Genomic DNA, 21,040 nt, shown 5'->3' with positions numbered 1-21,040 from the left:
GCCATGCCTTGTCTACTACCATCTCTAGATGAGTCTGTACTATTCTTCAGGGGAAAACCTGAGGCAAGCCTTTCTGCTTTCTCTCTGTTCTGTCAGAGTTTCTCCACTTTCATCCAACAGTGTGCCTCTTTTATTTTACATTTGCTCCTCACATATCTGAAGAAAATTTTCTTCTTGTAGCAAGCCTCCCTGGCCAGCATTAGCTCACTATGAGCTTGGGCCTCTCCAGTGCCTAGCAACCCACAGACACTCTTCTTTAGAACTATGTCCTTGCCTCCACTTCTTGAACATTTCCTTTTTGCCCCTTAGCACATCACAGAGTTTTCTGTTCATCCACATTGGCTTTTTTGATCCCCTACCATGTTTCCTTCTTGTTGGAATAGCAATAGCTTGAGCTTGCAAGAGCTCTTGTTTTAGGAGAGCCCACCCCCTTACTTGTTCCTTTTCCTTCCAGCAGTCTTGTACATGGAATGAATCTCATCATGCCACTGAGTTTATTTAAGTCTGCCCTACTGAAATCTAATATACACATGTGGCTATGGATTTCCTTGGTCCCCAACAGCAAAAGGAATTCTAATAGGACAGGGTCACTTCCCCCTAAGGTCACCTTCACCCCATCTACCAACTCTTGCCTGTTGGTCACTATTAAATCAAGTATGGCTGAGCCCCATGTAGCTTCCTCCACCATTTGATGAAAGAAGTTGTTGGCCAGACAGGTCAGGAACATATGTGACTGTGGACATTTTGCAGAGTTTGTCTTCCAGCACACATCAGGGAAGTTGAATTTACTCATAACTACCAGGTCATGTTGTTTGGATACCCTGTTAAGTTGCTGAAGGAGGGCAGCATCTAACTTCTCATCCTGGTCAGGAGGTCTGTAGCAGACTCCAACCACAATACTGTTTGTCCTTCCTTCCCTTATCCTCACCCAGATACTTTCCACTGGGCCTTCTCCTCCAGTATTTCCTGACAAACAAATCCTCTCCTCACATATAGCGCCACTCTGCCTCTTCTTCAACTTTTTCTGTTTTTCTTGAACAACTCATATCCACCCACTACTACATTCCAGGCATGAGAATTATCCCACCAGGTCTCAGTAATGCCTACTAAATCATATCCCTCTGTCCACATTAGAAGCTCAAGGTCTTCCTTCCTATTGCTCAAGCTTTGAAGCCCTGCATTTTTGGCTCCATTAGACCCAGTCCTCCCAGGCAGGCTGTTGTTTTTGTTGTTTGCTCTCCTTCATTTAAATCCCTGTGTTGATCATCTCCTTTCTCTCATGATGTCAGTTCAAAGCCCTCTTGATGAATCTCCCCAGGTTTCTGCTAAACACATTCTTCCATGACCTTGACAGGTGAAGTCCAACATATGCTAGTAGGTTGTCATTTAGAAAATCTAGCCCATGGTCCCAGAATCCTAATCACTCCTGCTGGCATCACCAACACAGCCAGTGGTCCATCTCCATTATTGTCTGTCCCCATTGCATTCCCCTTCCCATGACAGGAAGGATCAAAGAGAACACCACCTGCACCCCATTCCCTTCAGCTTCCTCCCAAGAGCTTCATAGTCAGTCTTAATGCTTTCAATGGTATTCATGGCCATGTTGTTGGTTCCCACATGGACCATCATGAACGGGTAATGCTCTGTAGGTTTGATGAGTTTGGGGATCTTGTCTGTAATATTTCATCCCTGGCAAGCAACACACCTCTAAGGAGTGAGGCCTGGACACATGACATTCCATATCCCTCAGCAGGAAATTGCCTATGACCAATACCTTTCTTTTCCTTCCTGCACCATTTCTTCGTATCTCCCTATCCTCCTCTCTCTGTCTTCCTTGTTTCAAGAAAATGAGCAGAGCTCTTTAAATAGCAGTTTATCATTTTCATGTGAGAAAGGTGAAACAATGGAAACAGTGAGCCAGAACCTGGAGGAGGTCTAATAAACTGAAGCTTGATACAGACAGTATAGGCTCAATTTATTTGATAATGTAGCCATTTGGGGATGGAGGAGGAAGTTTGTTCTGGATGGGGTTGCACTTCGCTTAAACGAACAGCCTTGAGGAGCTTTTAAGTCCATGCCTTCAGAAGGAGGTCCTGGACTTTTTGTACCAGCTTTGGTATAACTTATAGTTTTTCAGGGCCAGATCAAAATGTATTAACCTAGGCACTTTGTTGGTTTTGTTGATTCTGTTGGCCTTTTCCTACTTCTCCTTCCTTTTTGACAGCAGATATTTTAAAATTCTGTCAGGCACTACTAATTTTACAAGCTTGAAGTGGAATATTTTTGTTATCTTGCTGCAATTGTTGTCTGTTTGCTGCTTTTTCGGCAACATTTGTTTAAAAAATGTAGAATTTTCAAGTTTTATTACATTGATACTGATAATTTTTGGTTGTTATAATACAGTTGTATAATTTTCATGAAATGTAATTAACTTCAGGACCCAAAATGAAGTCAGAACCGTAAATACTTCCAACATACAATAATTAGAAGGTACTGTGATTCTATGAATGGGTCACAGGGATCATATCACTCTAGTCTTTGCCCATCTACATTGGCTCCCAGTTTTGTTTCCAGTCACAATTCAAGGTGTTGGTCTTGCTTTTCAAAGCCTAGTATGGATTTGAAGATCACTGGCTCCCAATTTGATTCTGGGCACAATTCAAGATCAACATATCAAAAGAGCCACCTACTTGCTCATGAACATACTCAACCATTATGGTCATCTTTGGAAGTCCCTGCTTTTGGTTCCTCTACCTTCTGAGATCAGTCACATGGCAACCTGGAAGATGGCCTTCTCAGTCAGGGCACCAAAGCTCTGAAACTCTCTCTCCAAGGAAATTCCACTATTGCCTTTGGTTGCCATCTTCCACCAGAGGGTGAAGACTTCTTTGTTTCATTAGGAATTCACTCAATGATCCCTACTTCCTACTAATGCTTTTATGTATTGTATATATTCTAATTGCTGTTATTATTATTACTACTACTTGGAATCTTCAATTGGTGCAAAAAGCAGCCATCTACCTTGTAGCTGGTATTGACCAGAATGTGCATATCTTTTAGTACCTTTTTTATCATGCATATATTTTTGAAACAAAATGAAGAACTATAAAGTGCTTCACAGTCCTGCCTCTATTCATGTGAGCCCACATGTCAACTAAGATGTGTTGAGCAGATCTTGTATCTTCTGTTCCTCAAGTTTGTTAGTGATTATTAAAGCCCAGATCTTCCAAGACAGGGGGTGCGGTCACATGCGCCTTTAGTTCCATCTTACCCACAGTTCCCGTTCAGATTTATGAGCACGTCCAGACAACCACATCTGTCCCTTGAACACAACTCATCAGCTTGCCCCAGTCTGATGTCGGCGTTATTTGACCCCAGAGAAAGTTTGGCCCTTTTCCTCAGAAGCGGCACATATTCGGGTTATTCCTGTTCGGACAGCTCATGCGGGATACTGCCCCTTGGGAAGTTTGGTACCTGCCATCTGCCCCTCCCACCTTAAAAAAAAAAGGCCCAGCAGACATGCGCAGAACCAGATCACTGGGAATCTGAGGTGAGGCTTCTGCTTCTCCTATCAACACAGGATCCATGGGAGCATTATCCCAGCATTCAGAAGAACAGAAAAAAAATCTTTTTTCAATGTGGAGAATTTCCAGACGTCATTGTCATTGCCCATTTCCAGGAAAATAGTTCCTGGCAGACCCCTAGTTTGAACTGGCAACATTAATTCCTGGAACTCCCCCCCTCCCCCAAAGCAACATTTGATTCCCCACCTCCCAACGGTTGGGCGCATGTTCAATGAAAACCCCATGGCAGAAATCACCGTATGATTGCTCAGCAGCTGAATGAGAGTGAGACGACTTTGAATCTGCTTGATCAGTTGTGCGCATGCTCCAAGAAGAGAGCGTGATAGCATTCAATATGTCTGATCGTTCAACAACAGGATGATATCAGGACGAGTCACATTCTTGGATGCTTGTCTGATCGGCTCCGCGTTGGATCAATATTCAGAGGCTCAAATTTGAGCGCTGCACACCCGCTTTTAATGTGACGTGTGACCGCACCAGGGTCTTGTTTATGCAGTGGGCCCCTTCAGGAACCATGAAGAACATCCTTTTTGCTAACTTTCTAGAGGTCTTGAAAAACACATTTATTCAGGAAAGCCTTTTGTTAATTCACTCATCTGGACATTACCAGTTCATTCCACTGGTACTGGTACATCCCTCCAGTAGAAGGAACTTTCCAGCTTTCCACCAATGCAAGAGTTCTTGCATCAACAGAACATCTTTTTAACAGGAAGAATGGCCTGGTATGGAGCTAAAGCAATTGCCCTGGTTTCAGACCTGCCTCAGATGTAGGTTTCAGAGTGTGGTACTGGGGAATGCTGCTTGGCTCACTGTTCTCTGGCCAACAGTGTCTCACAAGGTTCTTTCTTGTCCACCTCACATTGTAACATCTTTGTAAAGCAGGAGATCTGGGCTAAGTTGTCACCAATATGTTGGATGACAGTCAGCTCTATCTCACACTTCCAGCAGATCCTGGGAGGCTGTGGAAATCATGAAGACAGTTTTGGGATAGATGAGGGCTAACAAGCTGAAACTTAATCCCAACAAAACAGAAATACAACTGGGGTGGGGGGGGGAGGTTTGACCTAGGGATTGGGATGTCTCATGAGCTGGATGGGGCTGCACTCCCTCCATAGGAGCAGGTTTGTATCTTGATGGCGCTGCTGAACTCAGGTGTCCTTTTGGATAAACAGGTAGCAGCTGTGGCCAGGGGTACACATCACAGCTGGTGAGGCAGCTTCAGTCATTCCTGGGCAGGAAAGAGCTTACCATTGTGGTGCATGTCCTGGTAATAGCTAGATTATATTACTGCAATGTGCTCTACATGGGGCTGCCCTTGAAGACTGGAAGTTTCAGTTGCTACAGAATGCTGCAGCCAGGTTGACTGGAGTGCACCATAAGGACTCCAGTCTCAATCCATCTACAATGGCTCCCAGTTTGCTTCCAGGCCCAATTGCAGATGCTGGTATTCACCTGTAAAGCCTCATCTTACCTAGGGCCTGCATACCTTAAAGACCCATATAAACCTACTTGACTTCTCTAGTCATCTTCTGAAGCTCTGCGTTGGATGCCCCTGCCATCTGAGGCTAGACCGGTGGCACCCATGAAAGGGTCTCCTTCACTGTGGCACTGAACCTTTCCCCAGAGAGATTCCTCTGTCTCCCTCTGTCATTCTCTTCCACTAGGCTGAGAAGATTTCTTCTTCTTCTGATTCTTCTTCTTTGCTTTGTTTGGTGTTCTGGCACTCTTGTTAGCCCCCCTCCCTGTTTGTCTGCTGATGGCATACAAGTGTTTAAAACAAATAAATGAAACTAAATGTTCCTCTTCCCACCACCGGGAGTGTTTTTTTTAAAAACTGGCTGCTGAAGATAGTTATGTCAAGGTAACTTTGCAACAATCTATCAGCTTTTCTGAATTTCCAATTTAATTATTTTTACAGTCTTGATCTTTTGTCCTTGCAAAGATATAGGAAAGCCATACTTTGCAACAAAAGGAACTAGAGGTTTACTTAAAAAAATCTGAAGAGCTCAGGTGGCATGGGAGTGACTGCTGCCGGGGGACTAGAGCACAGAAACTACAGGGAAAGGCCCTGTGGAAGTCCCATTGCTGCTGCATCATATTGGCAGCCACAGGAGCAATGGGGAAACAAGCCATTCCCCATCTGGAAAACACCCATATCGCAAGAAACATTCAATCTGCTAGAGTTATAAGAAGTGATTTCAGTGAATTAATAACCTAAGAGAAGCCATGTTGGATCAGGCCAATGGCCCATCCAGTCTAACACTCTGTGTCGCACAGTGGCAACAAAAAACAGGTGCCATCAGGAGGTCCATCAGTGGGACCAGGACAATATAAGCCCTCACCCTGTTGCCCCTCCCCAAGCATCAGGAATACAGAGCATCACTGCCCCAGACAGAGAGTTCCAACAATATGCTGTGGCTAACAGCCACTGATAGACCTCTGTTCCATATGCTTATCCAATCCCCTTTTGAAGCTGGCTATGCATGTAGCCACCACCACCTCCTGTGGCAGAGAATTCCACATGTTAATCACCCTTTGGGTGAAGAAGTACTTCCTTTTATCCATTCTAACCCGACTGCTCAGCAATTTCATTGAGTGCCCATGAGTTCTTGTATTGTGAAAAAGGGAGAAAAGTACTTCTTTTTCTACCTTCCCTATCCCATGCATAATTTTGTAAACCTCTATCATGTCACCCCTCAGTCAACGTTTCTCCAAGATGAATTAAAATTCAGTGGAATTCTTTCGGCTATTGTTCACTAATGAAATTTTAAAATGAACTTAGTGGATGATTTTTTCCTTCTTTTAAATTAAGGACCTGATAATTTAACAACAACAAAAAACGCATAACAAAAGCAACTTTGCATAGACACAAACAAGTGCATAGTTTTTGAGTGCTATATCCATTAAAAAGTATCAGGACGTCCTTGAATACAAAGATGTAGTGGCGGCAAAATCACTAAGTATTTCTATTAAGAAAGTCAATATGCAGTCAGTATTTAAAATAACAATTGAGACCATGATGTAGGGGGATGGGGGGGGGGAGCACAGAAATAGCCATCGGCGAGTATAGGATAGCGAAGTAAACAACAAATAGTTCTCAGTACAAGATCTTGTGCTAAACCGATTTAGATAATGCTGAGAAATAAACACACAAACTGACAGCTACCTTGGAGTTTACAGCATCATGGGATTAAATGCTTTCCCACTTACTTAAAGAGGATTAATCAAAATATGTTTATTTATTTAAAGCTGGATGGGTTTTTTTATAGAACTAAAAGGTTCATAATGACGCAGAACGATGCAAACCCAGAGCACCCCCATCCGTTTTAGCCTAGAATCATAGAGTTGGAAGGGACCTCCAGGGTCATCTAGTCCAACCCCCTGCACAATGCATGAAATTCACAAACACCTGCCCCCAGTAACCCCTTGTTCCATGCCCAGAAGATGACAAAAATATTCCAGGATCCCTGGCTAAATTGGCCTGGAGACAAATTGTTGACCAACCCCAAAGTGGCAATCAGCAATTCACTGGGTGCTTAAGAAGGGGTGACGAGAACTAAGCACTGATGCAACCCTTCCTGCCCTCCCTCTTATGATCTGCCTATGTTCACAGAATCAGCATTGCTGTCAGATGGCCTTCTAGCCTCTGTTTAGAAACCTCCAAAGAAGGAGAGCCCGCCAACTCCCGAGGAAGCCTGTTCCACTGAGGAACCACTCTGTCAGGAAGTTCTTCCTGAGGTTTAGACAAAAACTCTTTTGATATGATTTCAACCTGTTGGTTCTGGTCCGACCTTCTGGGGCCACAGAAAAGAACTCCTCACCATCTTCTATATAACAACCCTCCGAATACTTGAAGATGGCTACTGTATCACCTCTCAGTCATCTCCTCTCCATTGTTGTTTTATTTGTCTACAGATTTGAAACACCATAAAATCAAACAAGGAACAAACTGTTTTAGCAGATACGTAAGTAAATAAATGATAAACTATATAGCATATTTTTATCATAGACATTCAATATCTATAATCCATCTATTTATTTTGAATTCTTCTACCTTGTCTTTTGCCCAGAGCAAAGAAGGTTTACATAACTCCAAAAACCACAATAAATATCCACAGATTAAAACCATCACACTCTCACACACAAAGAATGTATCAGCAATTAACAGAGAGCAATTTTTGTCAAGTATATTTCTTTTGCTGCAACCAAATTTATATAACCTTAACTATAATGTGATAGGTGGGGAAAGTAGATTTTTTTTATTTATTCAAAACATTTATCAGCTGCCTTTCTGCCTTACAGGAACTTACAGGTGGCTTTCACTGCAGACACAATAAAATACATAAAAACATGCTTATTACAAGAAATTAAATTAAAGTTTACAAATAAAAGTGTATGAGTTGTAATGGAAAGCATCACAATTTTAATCCAACAGAATAAAAAACCCCCACAATGATCCACCCACTCCCAAAACGTGTCTAATGAACATTAGAATTTTCTTTGTAAAACTGCCATATGAAACCAGCTGAATACTTGTTACCTTTGTAAAACTAAGGTTATGACATAGAAATGACTGATCAAGCCTGTGTGTTTTGTATGTTTGCAACTGTGCATGGCCCATAGCTAAATCAATATGTTTGCTATTATTCATCAGGATTTTGCACAGGAATTCAAGGAGGAGGAACTCTGAGTCCTTAGGAGTTCAAGGGAGATCAGGACACAGTGTCCTCAGAATACACTGGGTGTTTTCGCACTTACCTTTTACTGGCGCGACCATCCTCCTCACGCCGCCGGATCTGCAGTGATTTCGCACTAGAAGCGCCGGCGCAGCCCATTGCGCCGGCTACTTCCGTCGCTAAGCCAGCGCAAACGGAAACCGCCAAGAAGCAGGAAAACGTTTGCGCTGGCTTAGCGACGGAAGTAGCCGGCTCTTTGGGCTGCGCCGGCGCTTCTAGTGCGAAATCACTGCAGATCCGCCGGCGTGAGGAGGGTCGTCGTGCCAGTAAAACGTAAGTGCGAAAACACCCACTGACAAGGAAAGTGGTGGTGAAATTAGAAAGTGAGAACTCTTTTAGGAACCTGCTCCATCACTACAGTGATCACTGGAAGCCCTTAAATTCTTAAATTTCAGTTCTTAAATTTCAATCTTAATTTTCAGTCTTAATTTCAATTTTAAAAACATTACACGCCCTTGTGATGAGATGTATGGTCTTCTGTAATGCCTGTACATTATTTTCCCCCTTCTTGGACCAGAAAGGCCTCTTTCCTTCCTCCTGCTCCTGTTGAGCATCTGAGAGGGATTGCTTCTGGCTGAAGTTGCTCCTGAGTCAGCTGTATAAAGCCTGCATGCTCACAAGGTGGTATGAAGCCCTGCCTCAGCCCTATAGACATGGCAGCACAGGAGATTAAGGCCTCTAAAATTGTGCCTCATTTCAGTAGGCAAAAAGTAAACAGTTAAGGACAGCAATGGAGCCAGGGCAGTGCAATCCCAACTATGTTCCATCCGACTGACCTGGATGTAAGCCAGGTCAAGTGGAGTCCATTCAGCTGAATGGACTGACCCACTGGGGGACACTGTTATCATTCCACATCTGCAGCACTTCCCGTTGACTTGCAAACCAGTTCAGCTGCCCCTCAGCTAGAGATGCAGATAGAAACGAACAGATAAACACATCATTCAAGTGCGTCTTTTTGTTTCCTTGTTTGGGGGAGGGGGTGGGGCAGGGGAAGCAAGCAGGTTTCAAGAAAGCACATCTGAGTAGATAATTTAAAGATGACTTAAAATTTTTCATCCCACATAGCAGCTGGGAATTTTCTCAATGCGTATATCCTGTCATTAGGGAAATCAGAAGCCTCTTCTAAATACTGGGGTCTTTTTCCTCATCTGATTGTTTGTGAGCTCAAATGCTATATTCCCTTTGCAAGTACCTTGTTTAAAGAAATGCTACAGGGAAAAATAAATTGTAAGAAGCAGCTTGAATGGCAGGGATTCTACATATGTCCAATTGTATTTTTAATGTCAAATTCATATGCAGGAGGTATGTTATTTAAAAAAAATAATTTTAAAAGGGATTTGGAAAACTCTTGATAGTGTTTAGTGACTGGCTGGAAAACAACCAGGTCTATATTTGTGCGTGTGTGTTTGTAATACTTCAATTTTCACACCTGAATGGCAAGCGCAAGAAATTGAGAGCAAAATGGTCAGATCCCAAAAGTGAACCTTGCTGTCGATGAAAAGAAGTCTGTAGACCAAATTTTAACTGTTTCACAGAAGGAAATGCAACAAAGAGGTCCTTGGGACAGAAGGAAAGGTCCTTCTTTGTATCTCACACCATAGATTCTGCAACTCACAGCTGACCGCAACAATAGCCCCGTCATGGCAAGCTGTGAAAAGCTAAAAAGAGACCTCCCCATGCTCATCTTAACGAAAAAAAATCTGCATCCAGAGTCACCATCTGCTAGGCCCTCCACAGAGCTAACATATCTCTGGGTATTCTAGACATCCCTGGGGAAAGAAATCCCCCACAAGCCAACGTCCACCCTGCAGTGTCAAAGATCCTGGGGGGGTGGGAATGGATGACTGGGGGGGATGATGCAGAGAGAAGCAAGGTGCATTAGTGACCTCTTCATCCATTTTTATACACAAAAAAGATTTTCCTCCCTTTTATGCACATTTATGCATGTAGTAGTGACTCTACCCTACATTCCAGGTAACAAATTTGCAAGATACAGTTCAGATTATTTGTTCCAGAAACAAGTTAGAGTCCAGTGGCACCTCCCGGAGCAAACATATATGATCTTTTACATTCAGTTAGGCAACAGCCTGTGCAAACCCGTACGGGAACCAATTCTGTTCTGAGGTTACCTAGTAATGCAAGATCTAAAGGAAGATGGCCAGATGCTCCTGTTCCTTAAAATGCAGTGAAGAGCATTTTGGCAGACACTGTTCATCCTACAATAAAAAGAAAGGCCCATCCAAGTTTCCTCCTTTGCATAGTCCCTTGAGGTCGAAGTGGGATTCAAAACCTAGATTCCCAAGTCAAAGGGCCTTACTCTGCCTATAACAGCCTATAGAATCTCACTTGCTTACACTGAAGCTCACTGAAGTGTATGGGAAAATAACAGTGGTCAGAGCTCCAGCCCTAATACTTTAACTGGATGTGAGCTGATTTCATCTAAATTGCCTTTAATGGCTTAAAGGCCAGTGCTCTAGTTACATGGGTTTGGGGATTAAGGTTGAACAGAGTTTTCAATCTGTGTCCCGTAGTTTCAGGCTATGAGGGAGACGCATCTACTTCATGGTAAAAAATAAACTTTGCATTTCAGTGTCTGCTTGGAAACAGATAGGGTGACTGCGGAAATCGCTTGGAGGCCAACCGCAACACTGATCTACATGGAATCAAATGTGCTAAATAGCCTCTAAATTATCCAGCAAACAGGTGTACTCTTAGTTGGTCTGGAAATCATTACCACATATCAATAATGATTTCCTATGAGGCACATAAGCGGAGAGGAGGTGCTCTAAGAATGTAAGCAGAAATATATAATATATTACAATTTAGCAGAAAGAGAGAGATTTTTTTAAATGTCCTGGATTTGTCCTGACCAAAAGACATATGAAAGAGTAGATTAGTCTCCAAGAGATTCCTTCAGGAAACTGATATGAACTTATAGGAGAGACAGATTGGGTGGAGGGGGCAGAAATTGTTCTTGGGTTCAGGGCTTTTTTTGTAGAAAAATCCCAGCAGGAATTCATTTGCATATTAGGCCACACACACCATTGTGTCACACAGGGCTTTTTGTAGAAAAATCCCATCAGGAACTCATTTGCATATTAGGCCATGCCCCCTGGTGCCAAGCCAGCCGGAACTGCATTCCTGTGCATTCCTGCTAAAAAAGAGAGCCCTGTTTGGGTGCAATTCTGTGAGGAGGAAGCGGCACCATAAAGGCTTTGAAGGAAATGAAACCATTAGGGTAGGAGGGGAAAGAGGCAGCAGAGCTCTCCACTATTCTTGAAGGGGAAGCAACTGGCCCCAGGAGACAGTGAGGTAACTGTGTAGAGCTAGACATCTATTTTATTTTGAACATGGATCAATGGATCTAAAACTCTTGTGTTTTTGCTGTCAAGTTGTACTCAACTTATGGCAACCCTGCTGGGTTTTCAAGGCAAAAGAACATTCAGAAGAGGTTTGCGGTTGCCTGGCTTTGCAGAGGCCCTGCAATTCCATGGTGGTCTCCACTTCCAGGGTTTCCCAGAAGTGACATCACACTGGCTGCAGTCAAATGACAGGATAGGTGTGGTCTGGCCATACCTCTATTTAATCTGGTGTTATTTGTTCTGGAGAGGTATGTCCAAACATGCTACCCTTAACCTGCCATTGCATGCTCACTCTGTGGTTGACCGTTCAGATTATTGCTGCATGATGTCCATGGAGCAGGTGGGCAGGCAGGATCCTTTTTTGCTTGCTTGTTCACACATGCACATCAGTGTGCTGACAGTGTGCTGACTCCTTTTGACAGCTCTAAGGTCCCTCCGCCAAGAACTGTGGCCCTGCTCAGCCTCCTTTGCTCTGCCTCTCTTCCTTGGAATACATGAGAGTAGACCCACTGACTTCCGTAAATGTATTCTTGTGTCAATCATGGGATGCTCTCAAAAAGCAACTCTGAAATTAATAATCTCACATGGGCACAGAGAGCCATCGGTATCGAGATAAATTGTTTTAGTCACAGGATCACCATCAAATTGTTCTCCTATCTGTCATTTGAATTTATAAAGAATGCAAGAAGAGCCCTGGTGGATCAGATCAATGGTCCATCTAGACAAAAATTCTCCTTTTTATGGTGGCCAGCTACATCACCTAGAAGTCTCCTGCCACTACAGCTCTGCAGCAACTGACATACAGAAGTATATCATGGTCCTATTAACCATCATGGCTAACAGCCACTGATAAGCCTATCTTCCAGCTTTTAAAGCCTTACAAGTTAACGGCCAACAATAGGTCTGCAGCGATGAGTTCCGCAAGTTAATTATGCACTGTGTGAAAAAACTCTTAATTTTGTCTGTCCTGAACTTATTGCTCATCAGCTCCATTGGATGCCGCTGAGTTTTAGTATGTGGGGGGGAAAGTCTCCTGTATCCATCTTCTCCACATCTTAGTATTTATCTAGAGCACAATCATGATTCCCATAGTCCTTACTTTCCGCCTAAATGGACAAGCTCCAAACCCTTTTCACTTTTCCTGCTCCAGTCTCATGCCAATAATTTTGGTTGTCCTTTTCTGCACCTTGTCTAGGTCTATGATATGTATGGTGCCCAGTGGTACAGTGGTGATGGAAAGTGCCATCAAGTCTCAACCAACTCATGGTGACCCCATTGAGTTCTCAAGGCAAGAGAACAGAAGCAATTTGATAATGCCTACCTCTGTGTAGCAACCCTGGATTGCCTTGGCCATCTCCCATCCAAGTCCTAACAAGGGCTGATCCTTCTTTGCTTCTGAGAGCTGACAAGATCAAGCTAGCCTAGGCTATCTAGGTCAGGGCAACAGTGCACAAAATTCCAAATGTAGCTGCACAGGGCTTTTCTAGTAGAAAAGGTCCAGCAGGAACTTATTTGCATATTAGGCCACACCCCCTGACACCACCATTGTTTCACACAGGCTTGTTTGTAGGAAAAACCCAGCAGGAACTCATTTGCATATTAAGCTACACACCCCTGACGCCAAGTCAGCCAGAACTGCGTTCCTGTGCATTCCTGCTCAAAAAGAAAGCTCTGTAGCTACCAATGCCAGCTCTATGGTTTTCGTTCTCTTTCCTAAGAAAACCCCCCTAGCATAGGTTTGTCTTTTTCAAAATCTTCAATATCTGCCTTTTTATTTAGAAACTAACAACAACTTCTTGTAATATTTTATTTGCATACTGTGTATATTATTGGAAGTTAATAAAGTATATGCAAAGCATACCAGGGTCTCTACCATACAGTTGCTACTGATGACAGTAGTAGTGGCAGCATTAATAGAAGAGGTAAGTAGAAAAACACTTTTGCTACCATTTCCCATCTCTTCATTAATATATAACATAACAACTGCATTTTTAAGGTATTGAGAAAGAAAAGTAAAGATGTCAAAATCATTTGTAGGTTGAAACGATCTAAGCTCAGATGACACCATTTCAAATCATCTCAATTCACCCATGTTATCAATTAAACAACCATAATGCTGCTACTGAACCCAACCGCAAATATTCAGATTTCTTTCCCCCCTGTCACACTGAAGGTTATCTCCCTTGAAGCTCTGGAAAAAAAAAATCAGGTGACAGCCATTTCCCATGATGCTTTAAGGGCTGTCAAGCTGTCCATCAAATTGTCACCTGACCAATCGTTCCCATGGTTCTTTTAGACTCTTCGTATGACAAATTGAAAGGCGCTATTATCTGCTTGTTGTGAAAAGGAACTGCTTTGGGTTTGATAAGATATCACTAGTCCCAGGTGAGCGGAGGCTGACAGCGCATCAAGACAAGACAACACATGGAAACACTGAACACAGGAGGAGCCCTGTGGTTTACAAACATCTGTTGTCATTATTTATTACCCTTCTCCTTGGTTTTAGTTTTAGACTTTGTCCTAGGCTGGTTCAAAAGGAGACACTTCACTTTCAGCAAGCAAGCCCCCGCTGCTGCCACTACCACAGTGCTTAATGCAGGAGGAGACAAAAAATAACATAGCCATCTATTAGAGCTACCTACCTTATTTGGTACAACTTGTGCTTGAAATGTTCTGTGTTGTTGAAATTATGTCAGAAGAAATGAAGAACTCTGAAAGACAGGAAGATACGGTTAGGGGGGCTGTCTTTTCGCTGAACCATCAACACTGATATCTGGGTTTATTAGGCAGTTCTTCCTGCCCAGGTTTTGTGGCTGATATCTCTCAGCCTTAGCACAGGCACCCAAATTTATCTTTTGGGAGAGCTCAGGGTGAAAACAATGTGCTTGTTATTTACTGTGAGGTTGTAACAAGGATAAAACAGCCAGCTGCTAACATCCCCACCTTGTGTACAAATCTTTTTTTGCATGCAGTTTTGTAATGTCAGGAGCACAGATTGTAAATGTGATATCATTTTAGGGGATGATGCCAGAAGCAGATCAGGGCAACAGAATGAAATTGTTTTTTTGTAAAAGGAACCTCGGTGGCAGTGTTGGAGGAACAAGTGCCATTGAAGTGTACCCTGACTAACTCTTTACATTATGGGGGTTCAACAGAAGGTAAGGTGCATGCTCTTTATTCCACGACTTCAAGTGAAAAGACCAGAGACTTTCATGTTACCTCACCTCAAATACAATACAATTCAGTGGAGGCAGCCTGTACTTTCAGCTGCAGGTGATGTCATTAAATAGGACTGCCAACCTCCTGACATTGGCTGGAGATCTCCTGGGATTACAACTGATACCCAGATGACAGAGATCAGTTCACCTGAAGCAGGGGTGGAATTCTAGCAGGATCTCCTTTGCATATTAGGCCACACCCCCTGATGTAGTCAATCCTCCAAGAGCTTACAAAAAAAGAGCCTTGTAAGCTCTTGGAGGATTGGCTACTTCAGGGGTGCGTGTCCTAATATGCAAAAGAGCTCCTGCTAGAATTCCACCCCTGACCTGAAGGAAATGGTTGCTTTGGCAGGTGGACTGTATGGCATTATGCCCCATTAAAGTCCCTCCCCTTCTCAAACCCCACCCTCCTCAGACTCCACCCTGCAAAATCTCCAGGTATTTTCCAACCAAAGTTGGCAACTTCAGGCATTAAATGATTGCACATGGAAGATACACAGGCATGTGTGAATCAGTGCAGAGCAATGTTTAAGGAGGCATTCCCAACATGTCACCAGTCCCCTCCATAGCACTGCACAGTGTCCAAAGTAGGTGGCTGTATTTCTCATTTATCCTCGTAACAACTCTGCAAGGTTGAGAGCCACAGGCCACCCAGGACTCATAGCAGGCCAGGATTTGAACTTAATAACTAGGACTGCCAGGTCACCGTAACCCACAGAACTACAGCTCAGTAAGATGTCCTATATGCTTGCTTTCCAGCTTAAAAGCAATGTTTCAAACTTTCATAAGAACATAAGAAGCCATGTTATCAGGCCAACAGCCCATCCAGTCCAACACTCTGTCACAGAGTGGCCGAAAAAACCCAAAACCCAGGTGCCATCAGGAGGTTCATCAGTGGGGCTAGGACACTAAAAGCCCTCCTACTGTTGCCCCCCCTCCCAAGCACCAAAAATACAGAGCATCACTTGCCCCAGACAGAGAGTTCCAACAATACGCTATAGCCTAATAGCCACTGATGAACCTGTTCCATATATTGATCCAATTGCCTCTTGAAGCTGTCTATGCTTGTAGCTGCCACCAACTCCTGTGGCAGTGAATTCCATGTGCTAATCACCCGTTGGGTGAAAAAGTACTTCCTCTTATCTGTTCTATCCCAACTGCTCAGCAATTTCATTGAATGTCCATAAGTTCTTTCTCTACCTTCTCTATCCCATTCATAATCTTGTAAACCTCTGTCATCTCACCCCTCAGTCAATGTTTCTCCATGCTATAGAACCTCAAGCATGTTAACCTTTCTTCATAGGAAAAGTGTTCCATTCTAATCATTCTAGTTGCCCTTGTCTGCACTTTTTCCAGTGCTATAATATCTTTTTTGAGGTGTGGCGACCAGAATTGCACACAGTATTCCAAATGAGGCCACACCATCTATTTATACAGGGGTATTATGATACTGACTGATTTCTTTTCAATTTCCTTCCAAATAATTCAAGGTAAACATCAAGGTAAACAACATGTACTGGGTCCCCTTTGTCTACATGTTTGTTCACCCCCTCAAAGAACTCTTAACAGGTTAGTGAGACAAGATCTTTCCTTACAGAACCCATGCTGAGTCTTCCTCAATAACTTTTGTTCATCAGTCTGCATACCAAATGTTCCCTCTAAGCTGCAGAATAGTCTTGTGAGCAGAAATTCTATTTTGTGAGCTAGAGGCATTAAAGTTGTGAGCTACTGACACTAAAGTGGTGAGCTACTGCATAAATAAGTGTGCTCTGGAGTCATCCTTTCTGAGCTAAGACAAAAATCTGTGAGCTGGAGGCTAAAAATCTGTGTGCTAGCTCACGCTAACACAACTTAAAGGGAACACTGGTGCCTACTAGTTCTCTCTTCAATAATGGTTTCCACCAACTTTTCCGGTATTGAAGTCACATCCCTTTAAAAAAGTTCTACAATGTAATGGCTAGTTGAACCTCTCCTATTACCCAGTGTCCAATTTCTTTTCCATTTCCTTTCTCATCATGTCATCTGAGTCAATCAGGAATCACCTGTTGCACATCATGATGTCACAACACAGCATAGCCAATAAGTCTTGCTGACTAGGGGAAAAGACACCTTACTTCAAGCTGATAAGGACCATTATCCAAGGCCCCAGTTAGAATAATCTAGATTCCCAGATGATCTGATGGAGGAGGGGCTTGTACTATATTTGATAAAATCCATGCTATCAGCAGAAAGGTTACATTCCTACAGTGGCCTCAGTAGCTTGATTCCAAGACATCAGAGTGGGACTGGGAAATGAGCCCTGCTCATTGCCTTCCATTAATCAGTCTCCTTTGTATTTAGTGACAGTGTTTAAAAAATCGGTCCGATTAATCAGATAGAACGAATTGGCTCCTATTAAAAATAAATAAATATACATTTACCTGGACATGTGAATTCATGTGGAACAGCCAAAAAAATCCTTCAAGGTACATAACAGAGTATTTTGGCAAGATCTGCAAAATAAATCCATCTGAGACTTTGGAGAAAATGGTACTTTCCCATCTAGGCTTGGTCTTAGAAGAAGCCATGCAGCTGCAACAGACAGATGAGAAAAACAGGAAATTAGTTTTGTAGCTATCACAAAGACAAAGAGCATGTCATTGTACACCTGTTAGAAGCTATCCAGAGGAACAGACACGGTATCATGGGGTCCCAGTATAAACATACTGGGTAAACACCAAGGAAAATATCACATGCTAAGAAATGCCAAGATAAAAGGCCACAGCGCTACAAGAATCCTGCAATTTTGCATTAACACAGTACAAGTACAGAATGTACTTGTGAATAGAGAATTCAGCTTCTTGAGGGTATTGGTACTTAGGGTTTCTTTCCAATTTAAAAAGCAAGTTTCTAGTTCTTAAAGATGTGGTATGACTATGAATGACACCTAAGAAAATTTCAGAAGTCATAGCATTTCCACAGTAGAATTTCCAGTAAGGGGTGGCATTTCGATGTAGTGCGTTTGCTTGTCACTGTGATGTGGAGGGAAGCGTACAATGTGGAGTAAGCAAATAATGTATGAAAAGTTAGTGTATTTGCATGATTTACACAATTTGCAGAATTCAGTTTATTTTCCTGAAGAGGAAACCTTCTCAACCTCCTACTCTATTTTAGTTACTGAATTAGAATGTTAGAAAGGTCCATATGGTAACCATCTAGCCTCCTGCAAATCTGTGCTGCAGACTGAGAGACAACACCAACAAGGGAGGGAGGGAGGGAGGGAGGGAGGGAGAGGAAGGAAGGAAGGAAGGAAGGAAGGAAGGAAGGAAGGAAGGAAGGAAGGAAGGAAGGAAGGAAGGAAGGAAGGAAGGAAGGAAGGAAGGAAGGAAGGAAGGAAGGAACTTGAAAATAAGCAAGTAGTTTAGAATGGCTTTTTCCTGTTTTTTGATGGAGGAAAAATGATAAGATTTTGCAATAAGACCTGCCAATGGGATTCAAATTTTGTGACACATTTAATATAGTAAATTTTGAAAGTTGCTTGTAAAGCCTAACAGGAAGCCGAAAGGGCTTCTTCCCCCCAAAAAACCCCTAATTCTTCCTTCTCAATAACCATAGACTTGTTCATTTGCTCATATTTCAAATAAGAAACTATCCTAGCATCTTTTTAACATTTCTTCAGACGTTATAGTTATCTAGGGACACAGGAGTCACTTCAGCTTCTGCATTCATTGGAGCAACTGACTGTATGAACCTGCAACCAATGATCTCAGGCCTGGCCTACACATGTGGCAGAATGTGGTGGTAAAATCTTGATGTGGCAGAATGGAGTGTATCATGAAAGTGAGGGAAGAGAGAAAATACTTATTTTCAATGCTCCCCTGAAAATACAAAAATCATCACAAGGGTTCTAGCTGACCCCTTTGCATGCCTGCACTAAATTTCCAATGGCAGGAAATCAGTGATCTCAGGGAACTACCAAATACATAATTCTTACCCAGCCGTCAGCAGTGACCTCAACACTATGGTACCTCATAACCACCTAATCTTGGCTATGCCTGCCCTCAGTCAGCATCACTCCCAATATGCTGGGAGTTCTATATATTCACCACATGTGTGGAAGCCTGGTTCAAGTTTAGGACTGTGCAGAGAGGATGGGTTTTTGATGGCATTTCCAATTGTCATTTTGCTGTCCAAGGTCCATATTGGTAACCATCTAGCCTACGATTTTCCCCAAGATGAAAACGCATAAACTATTGTCCTGACCTGGATAGCCCAGGTCAACCTGATTTCTTCAGTTCTCAGAAACTAAGCAGGATCTACTCTGGTTAGTACCCGGATGAGAGATGTCCAAGAAGTCCAGGGTTGCTTTGCAGAGACAGGCAATGGCAAACCACCTCTGTGCACTGCTTGCCTTGAAAACCCTAAGTTTGTAACTTGACAGCACTTTCCACCATCATCAGGGCTACCAACTTGTTTCACCGGTGTTGCCAAGTCGCAGCCAACGTGTGGAGATCTGGGGCTGGAGCTTGGGGAGGGCACAGTTGGGAGAGGAGAGGGAGTTCCTCAGGGATGTGATGCTATACAGTCCTTCAAGGGCCAGTCTGGTGTAGTGGTTAAGTGTGCGGACTCTTATCTGGGGGAACCGGGTTTGATTCCCCACTCCTCCACTTGCAGCTGCTGGAATGGCCTTGGGTCAGCCATAGCTCTTGCAGGGGTTGTCCTTGAAAGGGCAGCTGCTGTGAGAGCCCTCTCAACCCTACCCACCTCACAAAGTGTCTGTTGTTGGGGGGAGAAGATACAGGAGAATGTAAGATGCTCTGAGTCTCTGATTCAGAGAGAAGGACGGGGTATAAATTTTCTTCTCCTCCTCCTCCTCTGAAGCAGCCATTTTCTCCAGAGTAGATTCCTGTAGTCTGGATGTTCGTAGTAATTTCAGGAGAAGTCCAATCCTCACCTGGAGGTTGGCAACCCTAGCACATGCCCCTGTTATGCATACACATGCTCGGTGCATTGCACTTGTACTGTGTAGTTAGGGCTATCTGGGAGCAAAATCAAAATGATACTTAGACATTCTTCAAGCAATTTGAAGTCTGGGTTAGCTCTTGGTTAAATAGCACCACTCAGTGAATTCTATCTTGGTTACAAAAAATAGCCCTTAAAAAAGAGGAAAGAAAAGAAAGAACACCACCAGTTCAATAGAGTCCTGTTAATGATAGGAGGAAAGCTTTTATAATGTGTTCATGTTTAATATGACAAACTGATCATGAGATGAAAGATCCGGACAAAATGTAACATTGCAACATGATCTGTTTTTTTAAAAAAGCTTTATTTCCCATTGCAGTTATGAACAATAAAGTTTTCTACATATGCAACCGTATGAGCTGAAAGAGGGGAATGCATAATTCGTTTCCACAAACTGAGCCAAAAGAAATGAAGGGGGGAAAAATGGATTCTCTTCTGTCAGCCTCCTGTGTAAAATTTTTTCTCCTTATCATCTCATCTAGTCATATCTTTCTGCAGTTTGAATTACCCTCTTTTCCTCAATCTGGTAAGGCAGTGAAAGGATGTTTGTTCTGCTAATTAACTTTATTACCCTGATAACTCCCTGCAGCCTTTGACGAAAACAATTACCGTTCCTCTTTTTTCCCCCCACTGGCAAAAAAAAAAAAAGGGAAGAAGAAGAAGACTATTAATTAGAAATGAGGCCCGGTCCCTGCCATGTTAGCCTACCACGTTCTCAGACCCTCAAGCGGGATAGCATTACATTGTCAGTAGTAATTTAGCTCTCATCTGTCTCTGCTAATTATTGTCACATTCATCAAATTCATCAACAAAAGTGCTCTCAGAAGGATTGCATATTTGCAGTTAATACAGCATAAACTGGTATTACCCATCACCACATTTGTGATGATGAGAGGGACACAACTTATTCATCCCTAATTAGAGCAAGCTGGGTAATTAATTATACATTCCGCCTTATTACTTCTGAGTTCCCAGATATTGTTTGTCTAAAAAGGGGGAGAGGAGAGGGGGGGGGGGAGAGAGAAGCCTGAAAATGCAAAAAAAGGGGAGAAAAGAGAAAAAAAGAAAAAAAAATGTGTGATGTGTTTTGTCACATGTGCTTTGCCATAATTCCCACCTGACAAACTAGCTGATTCAGT

The 21,040-nt window shown here is 42.9% G+C and overlaps 1 long non-coding RNA gene across 1 annotated transcript in view; it reads right to left on the bottom strand.

The window, feature by feature from the left end:
• Window positions 1-21,040, bottom strand: part of LOC132573407 (uncharacterized) — a 620,525-nt gene that overhangs the window by 150,292 nt on the left and 449,193 nt on the right. Inside the window, exons 3-4 of the long non-coding RNA XR_009555540.1 lie at window positions 17,327-17,392; window positions 14,325-14,391 (exon numbers count right to left, since the gene is read on the bottom strand). This is a non-coding gene — a long non-coding RNA (uncharacterized LOC132573407). The remainder of the gene's footprint in view (window positions 1-14,324; window positions 14,392-17,326; window positions 17,393-21,040) is intronic.

The sequence above is a fragment of the Heteronotia binoei genome, chromosome 6 (genome assembly GCF_032191835.1).
Source record: "Heteronotia binoei isolate CCM8104 ecotype False Entrance Well chromosome 6, APGP_CSIRO_Hbin_v1, whole genome shotgun sequence".
Lineage (NCBI taxonomy): Eukaryota > Metazoa > Chordata > Lepidosauria > Squamata > Gekkonidae > Heteronotia > Heteronotia binoei.
The sequence above is the reverse complement of the archived record's forward strand: the minus strand, read 5'-3'. Positions and strand labels throughout refer to the sequence as shown.